This window comes from Schistocerca americana, chromosome 7 (assembly GCF_021461395.2).
Source record: "Schistocerca americana isolate TAMUIC-IGC-003095 chromosome 7, iqSchAmer2.1, whole genome shotgun sequence".
Taxonomy (NCBI): Eukaryota; Metazoa; Arthropoda; class Insecta; order Orthoptera; family Acrididae; genus Schistocerca; species Schistocerca americana.
Window position 1 is genome coordinate 303,764,927 of NC_060125.1, and position 18,312 is coordinate 303,783,238.

Here is an 18,312-nt window from a genome sequence, read left to right on the forward strand (position 1 = left end):
TGTGAAGAGATGGTTCAAATGTCTCTGAGCACTATGGGACTCAACTTCTGAGGTCATTAGTCCCCTAGAACTTAGAACTAGTTAAACCTAACTAACCTAAGGACATCACAAACATCCATTCCCGAGGCAGGATTCGAACCTGCGACCATAGTGGTCTTGCGGTTCCAGACTGCAGTGCCTTTAACCGCACGGCCACTTCGACCAGCTGCACTGTATGAACTGTTCATATTCTTTCGGGACTATTGTGATACTATGAGAGCTTTGAATGATGTGTTTGGTATGGGGTCATGATATTTAAAGTATGCTTGAGGTAGATGACACTTTTGAAATGAGCAGAGAATTTTTTCTTAGGTTTTAAAATATTCAGAAAGCTACGATGATTTTGAGATGTGATTGATCTGTTATGATGTTATTATTATGACGATGACGTGTATTATGCTGTTGAGATATGTTTATGAACAATAAGCTGATGCTATATGAGGAATTTGATTATGCTACGTAATTATTGTGATGCAATATTGAAGAAGTGTCGACGACTATGTATATGTGTAATAAGGTAAGGAGTAATGAGAAGTGGTTAGGGACTCTGACTTGTGAAAAAGGATGTTGGAAACCAAGAATCGTACTTTAAGAGTTATGAAATGTATGTAAATGCGTGAATGTATTACAATGCCGACGAAAATTTTTTGGACACTTATTTCAATAGCATTTTGTTTGTACAGATTTGTAATGCAAATTCTCGACCTGTATCATTTTTTATATGTGACTGTCGCTGTAGTGCAAACTGGTGTCGTAAATATTTCGGTAAGAAAGGCTAGTGACCTTGACGTAATGCGTCTTGAGCGGCCAGCTGTGTCAGACGCCTGGAGATAAAGCCATTAGTGTGTGCCTTTTCAGAGGCACAGGTAGAAAGAAAAAAGGAAGCCATTATCCTTGCTATTGACATTTCTTTGTCGAAAGCATCGCAAATACGACACGCTCAAACTTGATAACATATGATTACACTGTGGAGCTCTTAATTTATTATATTTACTAAAATGCCTAATGAAATGATGAGAAACATTTTTACATCTATTGTCCTTCTAGTTGAGAGATTGCTCAATTTGTTTAATATCTAGTTTCTAGCTGCACTGCAGCATTGGTTAAAATAAAATTTTATAGATGTACTAATATAAATATTTTATGCCTACAGATCCAGTCAATAATAATATTGATGTACTTAAAAAAAAATGAAGGAGCACAAAACGACATTTCCCTTCACAGGAATTGCATACGGAATTTTCTTTTCAACTACTTGGTAATTTGTTTGGTAGAATAACTTCATGTGGTGCACCACTTTAATTACACAGACATTAAGATGTGAATATACATTTCCCTTGTCTGCATTGTTGTCTTTAGTGTAATATTTTTTCTGCTTGAGCTATGGCATGTTTAGATATAAGTTATTGCGTTTGCTGCTGCTGTTTGCCAAGCATAGCGCTACTAAACTTCACTTTACATTACTCTGTTAAGCCAGTTTTACTACTGATTTATTTTTCTTGTTTGCTGCTCATTGCCTTATATTAGTTGTAATACTGGTGCTTGGTTTGCCAATTTGCATTTTTTTGTCCTTGCGGTTTGTGTTAATTTGTTATGTGCTGCTGCACTGCTTCGTCCATTGGAATATACGAGGGCAGTTCAATAAGTAATGCAACACATTTTTTTTCTGAAACAGGGGTTGTTTTATTCAGCATTGAAATACACCAGGTTATTCCCCAATCTTTTAGCTACACAACACTATTTTTCAACGTAATCTCCATTCAATGCTACGGCCTTACGCCACCTTCAAATGAGGGCCTGTATGCCTGCACGGTACCATTCCACTGGTCGATGTCGGAGCCAACCTCGTACTGCATCAATAACTTCTTCATCATCCGTGTAGTGCCTCCCACGGATTGCGTCCTTCATTGGGCCAAACATATGGAAATCCGACGGTGCGAGATCGGGGCTGTAGGGTGCATGAGGAAGAACAGTCCACTGAAGTTTTGTGAGCTCCTCTCGGGTGCGAAGACTTGTGAGGTCTTGCGTTGTCATGAAGAAGGAGATGTTCGTTCCGATTTTTGTGCCTACGAACACGCTGAAGTCGTTTCTTCAATTTCTGAAGAGTAGCACAATACACTTCAGAGTTGATCGTTTGACCATGGGGAAGGTCATCGAACAGAATAACCCTTTCAGCGTCCCAGAACACTGTAACCATGACTTTACCGGCTGAGGGTATGGCTTTAAACTTTTTCTTGGTAGGGGGTGGGTGTGGCGCCACTCCATTGATTGCCGTTTTGTTTCAGGTTCGAAGTGATGAACCCATGTTTCATCGCCTGTAACAATCTTTGACAAGAAATTGTCACCCTACGCCACATGACGAGCAAGCAATTCCGCACAGATGGTTCTCCTTTGCTCTTTATGGTGTTCGGTTACACAACGAGGGACCCAGTGGGAACAAACCTTTGAATATCCCAACTGGTGAACAATTGTGACAGCACTACCAACAGAGATGTCAAGTTGAGCACTGAGTTGTTTGATGGTGATCTGTCGATCATCTCGAATGAGTGTGTTCGCACGCTCCGCCATTGCAGGAGTCACAGCTGTGCACGGCCGGCCCGCACGCGGGAGATCAGACAGTCTTGCTTGACCTTGCGGCGATGATGACACACGCTTTGCCCAACGACTCACCGTGCTTTTGTCCACTGCCAGATCACCGTAGACATTCTGCAAGCGCCTATGAATATCTGAGATGCCCTGGTTTTCCGCCAAAAGAAACTCGATCACTGCCCGTTGTTTGCAACGCACATCCGTTACAGACGCCATTTTAACAGCTCCGTACAGCGCTGCCAGCTGTTGGAAGTCAATGAAATTATACGAGACGAAGCGGGAATGTTTGAAAATATTCCACAAGAAATTTCCGGTTTTTTCAACCAAAATTGGCCGAGAAAAAAAATGTGTTGCATTACTTATTGAACTGCCCTCGTATATCTGAGCTCAGTAGATTTAAGTTAGCTTAAGAGGGGGTAGACTATATAAGAAACTAACTATGATGGATTGGAAGAAATGCATTGAGAAGCTATAAGAAAATGGTTTGGCCAAAAGAAAGTAGTGTACAGTGGAGAAAAGCTATTTTTGAGAAAGGATGTGAACAGTATACAGAAAGCACGCTTGGATAGGATTTTTTTTTTTTGGCTGGAGCAAATGTCGAAATAAGAGGAACGATCTATGGAATGAAGTTTTGGGTTGTACTTCAGTACCAAATGTTACACTGGAAACAAACCCTGTCCTTTCCTTTTGTGTTATCCCACTATGTGTTTGTGTACCCTTGTGTATTTGTTTTCTTTCTGTCTCTGTGTAGTTTCATAGATTTTTTCCTTCTTCTAATACTAAGCTACATACACTATGATGAGGAATACTGTTATCCTCAAATATAATTGGCATTAATAATATGTTATTTACCTTGTAATATGCTTAGACATTATTTATTCTGTTTTGTTTTAATGCTCAAGTGTAAAGTTAATGTTTCAAAATTTATTCTGATCTTTTATGTATGTACTCATCTCATAATTCCTGTAACACAGATGTATATGTTATTTCGATTCTTTTGTAAAGCCTGTACTACAAATGTTATCTGTATTGTTATGTTCTTTAATGATGTATTTTGTACCTTTGTAATTGTATTCTTATGTTATAAAATTGTAATTGACACCAATTCATCATATTATTAACTTGTAAGTTCCATTTCACTGCACACGTTTCTGTTGGTCATAGTATATGGACAATATGTGAGAAGTAGGGACTGTTAGTGTTTGCACATGTGTTAATAATTCAGCAAGGGACTGGATAACAGCACTGCTGGTTCTAAGGACAATTCCAAAAACTTTGTGAGTGCACAAGTGGTGGTTATGGACTTGCTATATTATCCGCAAGACTCTTCAATGGTGATTGTGCAACTCCACAGTCACAACAGACGGCTGCTGGCCATCTCTACAAGGCCTACAGTGGGTCTGCATCTTTGATGACCCACCAATACCATTATTTCTACAAGGACTACAGTGGGTCTAACCTTTGCTGACTCACCAGTACCATTATTTCTACAAGGACTACAGTGGCTCTACTCTGTGATGACGTACCTACCAATATTCTTCAAAACTTCGAGTGACTCTGCTGTGGGTTTGCTCTGTTGTGGCCCATTACCTGTCTGCATGTCGAGAATCAGCACTGTCTTTCCGTTGGAAGGACAACACTACTTCTTCGAGACTGCATGGAAATCTACTACTTCCGTGTGCATTTTCTTTACTGCTCAGACTTTGAAAAAAAAAAAAAAAAAACACTGTAATTTTACTGTGATGGATGATCAGGACTGTCTTTATGGACTGTGAGAAAATTTTAGCTTTTGACCAACATTGTGTCAGTAAGTGTGTGCATTTGATACCTTTGTTATTGTAATTATGAAAAATTTTATCAAATCATTATTGGCCTCTGCCCAAAACAATTTGTAAAATTTTTTGTGGGGAGCATGGGGGCTATGTAAGTAGGCTGTTTATGTTTTCTTATTGGCTACGTTACGTAGCGCTCTGTATGAAAATCACTGGCTGTGCTGTGTGCAGTCTGTGGCTAGTTTGCATTGTTGTCTGCCATTGTAGTGTTGGGCAGCTGGATGTGAACAGCGCGTAGCGTTGTGCAGTTGGAGGTGAGCCGCCAGCAGTGGTGGATGTGGGGAGAGAAATGGCGGAGTTTTGAAATTTGTAAGACTGGATGTCATGAACTGCTATGTATATTATGTTTCTTCAACACTATTAAGGTAAATACATTGTTTGTTCTCTATTAAAATCTTTCATTTGCTAACTATGCCTATCAGTAGTTAGTGCCTTCCGTAGTTTGAATCTTTTATTTAGCTGGCAGTAGTGGCGCTCGCTGTATTGCAGTAGTTCGAGTAACGAAGATTTTTGTGAGGTAAGTGATTTGTTAAAGGTATAGGTTAATGTTAGTCAGGGCCATTTTTTTGTAGGGATTTTTGAAAGTCAGATTGCGTTGCGCTGAAAATATTGTGTGTCAGTTTAAGCACAGTCATGTATAATAGTCGAAAGGGGACATTTCAAATTTTGATTCGCCATAAGACTCTGTAACTAAATAAATAACACTATCCTCGAAGTAGCTTTAATACTCGAACGTTATACAGTGCTTAAATATGCAGAACTCGTAATTCTTAGAAATGCTCCACAAAATACAGTCTCAGGTCCCACAACAACAAAACAGTAGAAAATGGCGGAAACTACTTATGGTGATTTCTGGTGAGCGGCCCTTCGTGGGTTTCTACAGTCGGTCACTGAATTTAAACACCGCCAGGAAACATCATGCGTTCCTATGGCACTATCATCCAGGTACAATATTTTCCCCTACAGTTAGCCTTACCGTGTGTGTAACCACGTCGCAGATTTATCTGTGCAGAACTCAGAGTGACCCTGAAGATTGGCAACAGCCCTTCCAGTAGTTGTGGGGGCAACAGTCAGAGCGACTGGCGGATCTGGACTTATAGCTAATCAATGGATTTTAATGTGCAGGGGAGTTCCAATGAGCTCAAGTCGAAATTTATGGAAATGAACTCTTGGTGAGAAACGTAGGGCGGTCGAACTAATTGAGGCCAGCGACATACAGGTCCTGCACGAGTTACTCACTCCATTTACTGCTCGCGCAACATCTTTGAATGCACAGGACACTGCGTGTGAAACTTATATGGGACTAAGAAATCGGAGACTCTGCCCATCTAGGTCAGCATCTGCATGCAGGAAAGATAACAAGGAGAGTGACGAAACGTGTTCCGCTCTCCAGGTCACTAACGACATATGCCGCTGTAGTAATAATTTAGTGTGGAGCAGTGACAGAATGGAAGTGCCGCGCGGAGTGGCCGCGCGGTTTGAGGCGTCCTGCCACGGACTGCGCGACCCTTCCCGCCGGAGGTTCGACTACTCCCTCGGGCATGGGTGTCATAGTTGTTCTTAGCATAAGTTAGTTTGCGTTAGCTTAAGTAGTGTGTAAGTCTAGGGACCGATGACCTATGCAGTTTGGTCCCTTAGGAATTCACACACACGGAATGGAAGTCTTACTATTGGACGCCGCTTCGGCACTTGCATGTTCCTAATCTACTCCAGTTATACAGCTGGGGTAAATGGACCTACGATTTAACTTGGATACCGAAACCAAGAGTCCACTCTCAAGTCGTGGAGAGGCGATTGCTGGATTAAAGGCAGCCTGAAAATGTTTGTAGTCTGAGCGTGATTAGATCTAGCGATCCCTCGTTTGTTTGGTATAATTACTTCTTATTTAGAACACAATTAGATGGAACTTGTTGCGGCAGAAGTATTAGACACACCATACTTTTCGGAAGATATAATTTTTCTCAGTAGGACTTTTTCCCTTTTCCGTATTTAAAAAACTCTATGCAAGGACTGAGATTGATTCCACAGTCCCTGGGAGCAGTTGATTTCTTTCATCAGTCCACTGGGCTGACATCAGCAGAAATACTCTTTCCGCAGTAGCACTGTGTGCACGAATAGAAAGCAAATACACTCCTGGAAATGGAAAAAAGAACACATTGACACCGGTGTGTCAGACCCACCATACTTGCTCCGGACACTGCGAGAGGGCTGTACAAGCAATGATCACACGCACGGCACAGCGGACACACCTGAAACCGCGGTGTTGGCCGTCGAATGGCGCTAGCTGCGCAGCATTTGTGCACCGCCGCCGTCAGTGTCAGCCAGTTTGCCGTGGCATACGGAGCTCCATCGCAGTCTTTAACACTGGTAGCATGCCGCGACAGCGTGGACGTGAACCGTATGTGCAGTTGACGGACTTTGAGCGAGGGCGTATAGTGGGCATGCGGGACGCCGGGTGGAGGTACCGCCGAATTGCTCAACACGTGGGGCGTGAGGTCTCCACAGTACATCGATGTTGTCGCCAGTGGTCGGCGGAAGGTGCACGTGCCCGTCGACCTGGGACCGGACCGCAGCGACGCACGGATGCACGCCAAGACCGTAGGATCCTACGCAGTGCCGTAGGGGACCGCACCGCCACTTCCCAGCAAATTAGGGACACTGTTGCTCCTGGGGTATCGGCGAGGACCATTCGCAACCGTCTCCATGAAGCTGGGCTACGGTCCCGCACACCGTTAGGCCGTCTTCCGCTCACGCCCCAACATCGTGCAGCCCGCCTCCAGTGGTGTCGCGACAGGCGTGAATGGAGGGACGAATGGAGACGTGTCGTCTTCAGCGATGAGAGTCGCTTCTGCCTTGGTGCCAATGATGGTCGTATGCGTGTTTGGCGCCGTGCAGGTGAGCGCCACAATCAGGACTGCATACGACCGAGGCACACAGGGCCAACACCCGGCATCATGGTGTGGGGAGCGATCTCCTACACTGGCCGTACACCACTGGTGATCGTCGAGGGGACACTGAATAGTGCACGGTACATCCAAACCGTCATCGAACCCATCGTTCTACCATTCCCAGACCGGCAAGGGAACTTGCTGTTCCAACAGGACAATGCACGTCCGCATGTATCCCGTGCCACCCAACGTGCTCTAGAAGGTGTAAGTCAACTACCCTGGCCAGCAAGATCTCCGGATCTGTCCCCCATTGAGCATATTTGGGACTGGATGAAGCGCCGTCTCACGCGGTCTGCATGTCCAGCACGAACGCTGGTCCAACTGAGGCGCCAGGTGGAAATGGCATGGCAAGCCGTTCCACAGGACTACATCCAGCATCTCTACGATCGTCTCCATGGGAGAATAGCAGCCTGCATTGCTGCGAAAGGTGGATATACACTGTACTAGTGCCGACATTGTGCATGCTCTGTTGCCTGTGTCTATGTGCCTGTGGTTCTGTCAGTCTGATGATGTGATGTATCTGACCCCAGGAATGTGTCAATAAAATTTCCCCTTCCTGGGACAATGAATTCACGGTGTTCTTATTTCAATTTCCAGGAGTGTACATGTATAATTTTAGCAGGCGGCATTTGCGTCCAGGATTTTCTGTTTTCTTAAGAAAGTAAATTCACCCTTCTTCCACGGATTGTTTAGAATTCCATTCTTCGAGTCACGCTTAGTTTATCAAGCGCTCTTCAGATACATGTAGTCATGAAAACAATTGTCGCGTGAAATCTTCGCACCATTTTTTTGTTAGGCATATAATAGTGTTTTCAATCATTACACAGTCTGGAGTTTCGGATAGCGTCGCCCAATGAATACCTGATATTTATTAAAGCAAATAGCCCATTTCTCCAAGTAATCAAATGCTGTGGTATAGAAAGGTATTACCTCTTCTTAAATTTCGAAATCAAATTAATTATTTCTTTTTAGGTTTCTCGTTCTTAAATTTGTTCAAATTCGTCTTGGTTTGCATACGGTCTTCCCTTCAATCATACGTCTTTGAGGGTCGCTTAATATATTTATTCTTTCAATTATGTAGACTTTATTCTTCCTCACGCTTTTTATATTTATTTCAGAGCCAAGTTCGACTGCAGAAACGTGAAGCATATTTCACTGATCGGACTACTGAAAAACATCTGAAATTATTTTAGGTGGCCTGTCTTCGGCGTAAAAAATTGTTTTAACGGAATCCAGAGCATAAGAACTTTCTCAACTGCGAGCTTTAACGACAGCTATCTTGTTTTTGAGTGTCATATAAGAGTCTGATGACTGAAATCAACGTATAAGCAGAACTCTTTCAGCTTCTCTGTCCTTACCATGCATATTGAAAAATAATTAAATATTTTCATGAGTATTATCTCAATGTCGACAGTTAAGACTGCATCAGCACTTCATATAGTATTGTTGAGAATATGGGCAGGGCATCCAATTTCTTCTACATTTTTCCCTAGTCCTTCTTTAATTTGGGGTAACACAATCCGCTGGCCGCGTCGATAAAGTCCTGCGAAGTTAGTGGTCGTATTGTCACCACAAAGAAAAGAGCTATTAATTTATCTAATGGATTATGCAGTTGTCTTAAAGTGTCTAGACAAAACTTTGCAGTTGTCTTCAATATTTCGTTATACAGTGAATCAAACATCAACAGCTAGTGTTGGATGCCGTCAGTTTCAGTAAAGTATTGAATAACTAAAGGAAAAATCTTTTCAGCCTTTTCAGCCTATGCTGTAATATGAAACATCTTTCAACTGTTTTATGCATAAGGACACTGAGTGTGGGGTGGGAATACTTTTAACAATCGCTGTAGTTTCGGTCCTGGCCGTAGACTGCTTTGCGGCGACTTTGGAGTCAGGATACATTGCGGCATTCAGTTTTACGGTACAGTGATAATGCTTGACAACTTTAAAAGCTGTTGTTAGTTCTCCAGCAGCAACGAGAAATTCTCCCTGTGTATTTTCTTTAATCATGGATGTAGAAATAGGCTTTGATGTCGAACCTGTTTGTATGATTCATGGTAGAAATGTGATGTCTCACATCTGCCTTACCTCCTTGAGTTACTGAGATGAAACAGCTACAAATCTCAGACAACGCTTCCGGATCCGTTAGTCCTTTCTTGACAAAAGACTACTCTATCCATCCTTAGGCGTTTTCGTAAGCAACCATAAGAAAAGTTATTAGACGGTAAACAGTCGACAATAACATTTTAGTCATCGAAGTACACTGTATTCCCGCAGTAAACACTTCAAACAGTCCTACTTTGCAGTATGTAAGCGGACGATCGCTCCTTACGTATTGACAACAATATATCTTTGCCTCACGCAGGTTGGAGTAGGTATTATCGAAAGTAGAGCGCCCGGTGAGCCAGAGTGGTCATTGTTGAGACTCCGAGCAAGTAAGTTGTTGGCTGCTAAGGCCGGTATTACACTACCAAATTTCTTTGTTAAAGATTTGATCAAAGATGTGATCAAATATTCCGTCAAATATATTTGACAAAGATCTTTGACGTAGCGCTAGAAGGGGTATTACACTGTCATCATATTTTTCTTCAAAGTTCAAGATGGCTGACAACAACAACTTGTTATTAAACGTAGCAGTTGTATGTACCACAATTGCACTGTGTGCACATGCAGAAGAGAAGCGGAGGGAAAAAAAAGGAAACATACCTGGGTGAAGCCGTGTGTTTTACGACGACACGATAAAAGCATTTAACAAAACTTGTTATGTGAGCTTGTAGTGAAGGACGTCAAGTCGTACATCAATTACTTACGAATGGATGAGCATACATTTCTGTATGTGCTCAATGAAGTGTATCCTCGCATCACAAAGCGCAATACTCACTTAAGAACTGCTACATCTGCAGAAAACAGGCTCACTGTAACACTCCTATTCCTTGCTACAGGAGAGGGTTAGGTTAGGTTAGGTTAGGTTAGGTCAGGTCAGGTCTCCAATCTTCGTAATCTACTATTGTATTCAGCGTGCCTCACGTTGTAAAGCGCCACATCAGCTTCATACATCTCTATTAATTTTGTAGTTGTCTGCACACACCAATTGTATATACCCGCAATGTTTATAAATACACTGCAGACGACAGAATGCTGCGATGCTAGCGCTCCATGTGGTAACATGTCACATTATAGTGAACAGAAGACAAGCGACTTCTTTGATCAAATCTACAGCGAGGCCCTAGATTTGATCAAATATTGGACGACATTTTACAAATTTCCCTATTACACCATCAAATATCTTTGACAAAGATATCAGACAAAGATATTTGACAAATAAATTTGATAGTGTAATACCGGCCTAAGCGAGCAGGGCGGATTTCGGCAGGACGGCCGACCGCGTTTTCAGTTGTTTAACGGTTGTGTGTGTGTGTGTGTCAGCCAACGCTGTGGGCCTGACCTCCAGCAAATACGGAAATGGCATTAATTGAGTGATTTGTTTGATGTGTTTAAGTGTTCATTTATGCATCGTGATTACGCGACAACCGCACTGGACACCCACGACTAGGACTGCAGTGAGGATTGTGTATTCAGGGCCACATGAAGAATACTGTGGTGTGACAAAATTATTAGACGACCTATGGCGAGTTAACCGTTATTACTTTGCCAGACGAAGGGAGTAACTGCCTCATTCGTGCAGTTTAGACAATAGATACAGAACATTAAGAACAAAGTATATACCGATTATTGCTACCTGACATCCAATTTGCTTTGTTGGATTTGATACGAAACAACTCCCGTGCAAATATTAACCGATCAGCCTTTATCAGTTGCACACGGTCAAACGATTCTAATCTGTTAGGTTACAATCCACTAGTCAATAACTGTGGTTTTAATAATGGAGTGTTCCAACTCGTTGTTCGTATTAAGTTTAGAAAGAATCGTGTAATCAAATGGCTATTCAGAGAAGAACTGCCCGATTATTCTGTGTGGCGCTGCTTAAATAGTTTCAGCCCCGCACTATTAGAGAAGTCCGGTAATTTCTCAAATTGATGGCGCTAGATCTACGAGATTCTTGCATCTTCGCTATATTCAGCATGAACTTGTTGACAGAAATAAAACTAACCGAGGCTGCATTTACATGTTGCGCTAACAGACAGCGTTACTTCTGTATTTGAGCCAAGTTCGTAACAGTGATTTGAAAAATCGGGACAAAATTGGGTGTTGTCGCGATGTCGGGACATCTAGGTCCATAACGGTGACGGTCCCGATAAATCGCGACGGATGGTGGGGAAAGGGGGAAGGAAGGGAGGGGGGAATCCCACGTAACACGCAGAAGCCGCATTCCCGTGATACCTGTAACCGTAACAAACCCTCCAAGTTGCCAAACGTTCACCCCACCACCACAATACTTCCTGCTGGCACTGTGCGTTTTTCAGTCATTTAACTCACTGTCCTGTATGATATTGCGCCTTGCGTCATTTTTGTGTTCGGTTTTGCGGTTGAGAGAGTTATTATTTTATTTATTGTTACTGTTATTTGTTGCTACTGTTGTTTGTTGTTACTGTTACTAGTTCTGTGGTACTGAGCAATAACAAGAGGAGGTTCGTCGAAAGTTATGAGTGGAAAAGTTATACATTGTTCTCTCGGACAGGGGACTGTCGTAGAAGGGCTGTCGACTTAGAGACTGAAAAACCTAACGATTGCTCGCTGCTCTCCATTGACAAGGTAGTCGATGGAACTGCCACAGCTTTGAACACAAACAAAAACAGTTTTGTGAAGGTTTATCACTGTTAGCATTCAACCGCGATTCTTATACATATATTTTAACAACGCGTTTCAAGAGACAATGCTCTCATCATCAGGTTGTAAAGTGTATGTCACGAAATTAAACGGACTAAAAAGACAAAATACCATCACAAATAGTTGGGAAGTCCATAGAGTAAAACAGAATTAAAAGTATATTGGACTGTGGGTCCTCGTCTTACATTGAAGTTTACACAAGTCGATGGCCGTCCCATAGCTACCAAGTATGCTGTCGCAATGTGCCGGCTCGAGAGCTGTTGTGGACTGACGTGCCTAGGTGTTGTGGCGTGGTTACAGCCGTCTGCTTGACGGTAACGCTATGCTATTGGGCGCCTTATTTCCTTATTGCATTGGTCTGCCATCGTTAGCCTCTCGCAGCTCCGTCAGTGACATGCTACAAGTTTAAAGTCGCATACCTACCCTAAAATAATTCTAAAAATCCACTAAAAAATCTAATTTCTTTAAAATTATCTTGTGCATTTAGAATATTGCTTTGTTTCTTTTCATGGATAGCTATCTCGAATTCCTCTAGTAAATCAAGTTTCCTCCCTTTCTTTTCTACATGCAATATTTCTACGTTATCTTCTATGCTATTAAGGGGATGGCCTGTTTCATATATATGGTTCGCAACAGCTGATTTGTCATAATTTCCTAACCTGAACGCATCTTTATGTTCTTTATACCGGATCGCGAATGATCTTCCTGTCTGCAATATATATTTTGCATCACAAGTTCTGCACTAAATCTTATAAAGATGCGTTCAGGTTAGGAAATTATGACAAATCAGCTGTTGCGAACCATATATACACTCCTGGAAATGGAAAAAAGAACACATTGACACCGGTGTGTCAGACGCACCATACTTGCTCCGGACACTGCGAGAGGGCTGTACAAGCAATGATCACACGCACGGCACAGCGGACACACCAGGAACCGCGGTGTTGGCCGTCGAATGGCGCTAGCTGCGCAGCATTTGTGCACCGCCGCCGTCAGTGTCAGCCAGTTTGCCGTGGCATACGGAGCTCCATCGCAAATCTTTAACACTGGTAGCATGCCGCGACAGCGTGGACGTGAACCGTACGTGCAGTTGACGGACTTTGAGCGAGGGCGTATAGTGGGCATGCGGGAGGCCGGGTGGACGTACCGCCGAATTGCTCAACACGTGGGGCGTGAGGTCTCCACAGTACATCGATGTTGTCGCCAGTGGTCGGCGGAAGGTGCACGTGCCCGTCGACCTGGGACCGGACCGCAGCGACGCACGGATGCACGCCAAGACCGTAGAATCCTACGCAGTGCCGTAGGGGACCGCACCGCCACTTCCCAGCAAATTAGGGACACTGTTGCTCCTGGGGTATCGGCGAGGACCATTCGCAACCGTCTCCATGAAGCTGGTCTACGGTCCCGCACACCGTTAGGCCGTCTTCCGCTCACGCCCCAACATCGTGCAGCCCGCCTCCAGTGGTGTCGCGACAGGCGTGAATGGAGGGACGAATGGAGACGTGTCGTCTTCAGCGATGAGAGTCGCTTCTGCCTTGGTGCCAATGATGGTCGTATGCGTGTTTGGCGCCGTGCAGGTGAGCGCCACAATCAGGACTGCATACGACCGAGGCACACAGGGCCAACACCCGGCATCATGGTGTGGGGAGCGATCTCCTACAATGGCGGTATACCACTGGTGATCGTCGAGGGGACACTGAATAGTGCACGGTACATCCAAACCGTCATCGAACCCGTCGTTCTACCATTCCTAGACCGGCAAGGGAACTTGCTGTTCCAACAGGACAATGCACGTCCGCATGTATCCCGTGCCACCGAACGTGCTCTAGAAGGTGTAAGTCAACTACCCTGGCCAGCAAGATCTCCGGATCTGTCCCCCATTGAGCATGTTTGGGACTGGATGAAGCGTCGTCTCACGCGGTCTGCACGTCCAGCACGAACGCTGGTCCAACTGAGGCGCCAGGTGGAAATGGCATGGCAAGCCGTTCCACAGGACTACATCCAGCATCTCTACGATCGTCTCCATGGGAGAATAGCAGCCTGCATTGCTGCGAAAGGTGGATATACACTGTACTAGTGCCGACATTGTGCATGCTCTGTTGCCTGTGTCTATGTGCCTGTGGGTCTGTCAGTGTGATCATGTGATGTATCTGACCCCAGGAATGTGTCAATAAAGTTTCCCCTTCCTGGGACAATGAATTCACGGTGTTCTTATTTCAATTTCCAGGAGTGTATGTAACAGGCCATCCCCTTAATAGCATAGAAGATAACGTAGAAATATTGCATGCAGAAAGGAAAGGGAGGAAACTTGATTTACTAGAGGAATTCGAGATAGCTATCCATGAAAAGAAACAAAGCAATATTCTAAATGCACAAGATAGTTTTAAAGAAATGAGATTTTTTAGCGGATTTTTAGAATTATTTTAGGGTAGGTATGCGACTTTAAACTTGTAGCATGTCACTGACGGAGTTGCGAGAGGCTAACGATGGCAGACCAATGCAATAAGGAAATAAGACGCCCAATAGCATAGCGTTACCGTCAAGCACACGGCTGTAACCACGCCACAACACCTAGGCACGTCAGTCCATAACAGCTCCCGAGCCGGCACAGTGCGACAGCATACTTGGTAGCTGTGGGACGGCCATCGACATGTCAACAACTTCAATGTAAGACGAGGACCCACAGTCCAATATACTTTTAATTCTGCTTTACTCTATGGACTTCCCAACTATTTGTGATGGTATTTTGTCTTTTTATTCCGTTTAATTTCATGACATACACTTTACAACCTGATGATGAGAGCATTGTCTCTTGAAACGCGTTGTTAAAATATATGTATAAGAAGCACGGTTGAATGCTAACAGTGATAACCAGTATAACGACAACTGCTACCTCGACTCCATAATGGATTAAATTAAAAAGTTTTGTGAAGATTGTGAAGGAAACGTCCGAGAAAGTAAAGGAAAATGCAGAAACATCGGAACTTAAACCCCTGGGAAAAAACGTTGTGCAGATAAGAGGGTTAACAATACACCCTCGTTTGCAGAGGATGCGATTCGTCGTTATGTGTATGATAATTATTGCAGAAAGGAAAATCCAACACTCTGGAAGTTAATGGTCACACTTACGAGATAACAACTTTTTCAAGACAGCCACACGTCGTTACTCACAGTTCTATACAACCTGTGCTTTAATTATGGACATTTCTGTGACCGTAAGCTTTTGATGGAGGGAAACATGTAGCTGCATGGTGAAGCCGATTTTTAAGGCAGATCCGTAGCATGCAATGTAGCTGTGAGAATTCTACGAAAATCATTTACTGTCTGAAACTTAGTGTTATCACAAAATCTGACTATGAATTTTGATGAATAGCTGATTACTTTCAAAGTAATGTTGGTGTCTGTCATATTTAATGGTAGAAAGATCTGTTTTCTACACTGTTTTCCTTAGCTGGGTAGCTCTGGATAACGCAGTGCAAACTACTCGCGTAGCTACAGTGCGTCTCGATAACTGAGATACGCGAAACTGCAATGCGTTCTCTAAAATCATTGCTATCACTCTTGGTTCACGATTTTTTATAATGGTTTTGAATAAATTGAAAGTAATTGACTCTTGGGAAGTGGACAGTGAATCAGGTTTAAATGAATTCAATACCAGTCTCGTATCATTCGACTTAATAACATTTAACGAAAGTTCAATAATAGTTTAGCTTTTTCTGAAATCACGTAAATTCCATCCAAAGATTACAAAATTTGAACTTCACATGCATAATCTTTCCTTATACAAAATTCCAAACTCTAATTCTTAAATCCATTTCTCTAACAATTATCGATAGTCCTAAAAAGAAAAAAAAGAGCAAGAAAAAAAATCTGGTTGTCTGAGAAACCAAGAATACCGCCTTATCAAACCGCTGCCGCAAATAAAACAAATTTATGCATTGGCTGCAATCCACTCTTCGCGAAGAATATAATCTTATCAAATAAAAAATCTGTTCTTTTATTCTTCACAATAAACCTTCCATTAACCCATTGTATAATTTCCTAAAACCTCCATTGTTTGCTGCTTAGTGTTGGTAAACCAAAACTCTACTAGAATGAGATTTTCAGTCTGCAGCGGAGTGTGCGCTTACCCGCGAAAGGCAAAGTTCCCTATTTCGAATCTCGGTCCGGCACACAGTTTTAATCTGCCAGGAAGTTTCGTATCAGTGTACACTCCGCTGCAGAGTGAAAATATCATTTTGGAAGCATCCCCAAGGCTGTGGCTAAGCCATGTTTCCGCAATATCCTTTCTTCCAGGAGTGCTAGTTCTGCAAGGTTCGCAGAAGAGCTTCTGCGAATTTTGGGAAGTAGGAGACGAGGTACTGGCAGAATTGAAGCTGTGGGGACGGGTCGTGAGTCGTGCCCGGGTAGCTCAGATGGTAGAGTGCTTGCCCGCGAAAGGCAAAGGTCCCGCGTTCGAGTCTCGGTCAGGCGCACAGTTTTACTCTGCCAGGAAGTTTCAAAACTCTACTGTTCACATTTAACACCAGAGCTCAACTGTTTCTTTTCCTCTCCTCGCGATCAACAGATAAATCTGGTGGGCATCTTCTCAGAGCTAAGATCTCTTCTAATTCATATCTGCGCAACGCAGCTTCCGTGCCGAGGATGCTTCTAAGCAATTCAGACCTTACGTGAGCGATTCCAGACATCTAAAACAAGAAAAATCCCTGCGAAACCTTACACGCACACCTTTCAGTTAGCGCAACATTGGTCCGATGCAAACTGAATGGTTTACCTGTTTAAGCGAATTGAATAAAATGTAGTATCACGCGTGAGTTCCATGTGAGACATGGCGACTGTGTTCCGCGCTTCCACGTGCTCCAGACGAATTGTCAGTCTATAGTAACTATGAATAGTACTTAGTCTCGTGGAATACATACGTTATCCAACAGCTTCATCGCCAGTGAGTGAGAAAATACATTCTCGGTCTGAAATGATACCAGTCGCGTGCCGTGAGCCAGCACGCTTGCCTAGGCTCTCCGGCGAACCGCACGCTGCGGCTGGCGTGCCACGGCGCCACAGAGCAGGTAGCGGCGCAGCCCCCTTTGCGGCGTGCGCCACCCCTCTCGACACTGCCCTGTCTCGCCCACAATAACACTAATTAGCGGATGGCCGGGGACGGGCGGACAAGACATTTCAATTTAATCCCGGCGACACATTGACAGCGGCCCGTCGCTGTCCGACAAGGCGCAGGTCCGGGGCGCCCTGACAAGCCACCGGCAAAGGGGATTTCCCCTGTCGCTCCGCTAAGACCCCGGCAGAGCTCATTTGTGCGTCCCGGAGGACGCCAAATTGGAAAAAAATTGTGCTCGAATTGGGAAGATGATTTCGATTTTCAGCTGGCGCCGGGCTAGGGTGTGTGTGTGTGTGTGTGTGTGTGTGTGTGTGTGTGATGGGGCAGAAAGGGAGGGGAAGCGAGGGAGAAGGGGTGACGGGTGGGTTAGGCTGGAGCCACGTAGAGGTGATGCCAGTGTGGGTGGCTGTCGGCGGGGGTGGGAAGCGCGGCCAGCGTGAAGGAAAATCTCAGGGAGGAGCCGTGTGTGGGGGAAAATGGCGCGCGGACTGGTGGCTCCGGTCGCGAGGGCCTGAGAGAAAGTAGGGACGCAGCAGACTGCTCCCCTGGGACTTTTGGGCCTGTGGGGAGGTGGGAGTCGCGGCTGTGGCGTCTGCGCGTGCGCGTGGCCACCTAGGTGCGAGAACGCGAGGGGCCGCGAGGAGAGTGTGGCTCGGTGGCGCGTGCGGGCTGCCAGATGAAGGCGTAGCAAATTGGCAGCTCTAGTGGCGGCTCCCTTACCGCCCGTCCGGGATGGAAAACGCCTCCGCCGACGGCTGATTAAACCTATTGCCAGCGTGTCGTGTCGAAAGATCCTGCCCCACCTTTCAGCTGTTTCCATTGTATCTTCTGTTGGTATTGATCATTAAGAGACAAACATCTGCAGATGAGATTGTCCATGAAAAGATGGCTCTGAGCACTATGGGAGTTAACCTCTGAAGTCATCAGTCCCCTAGAACTTAGAGCTACTTTAATTCTGGTCGTATGTAAAGTACACAAGCGGCAAGACCCAGTCAATACCTTCGCTA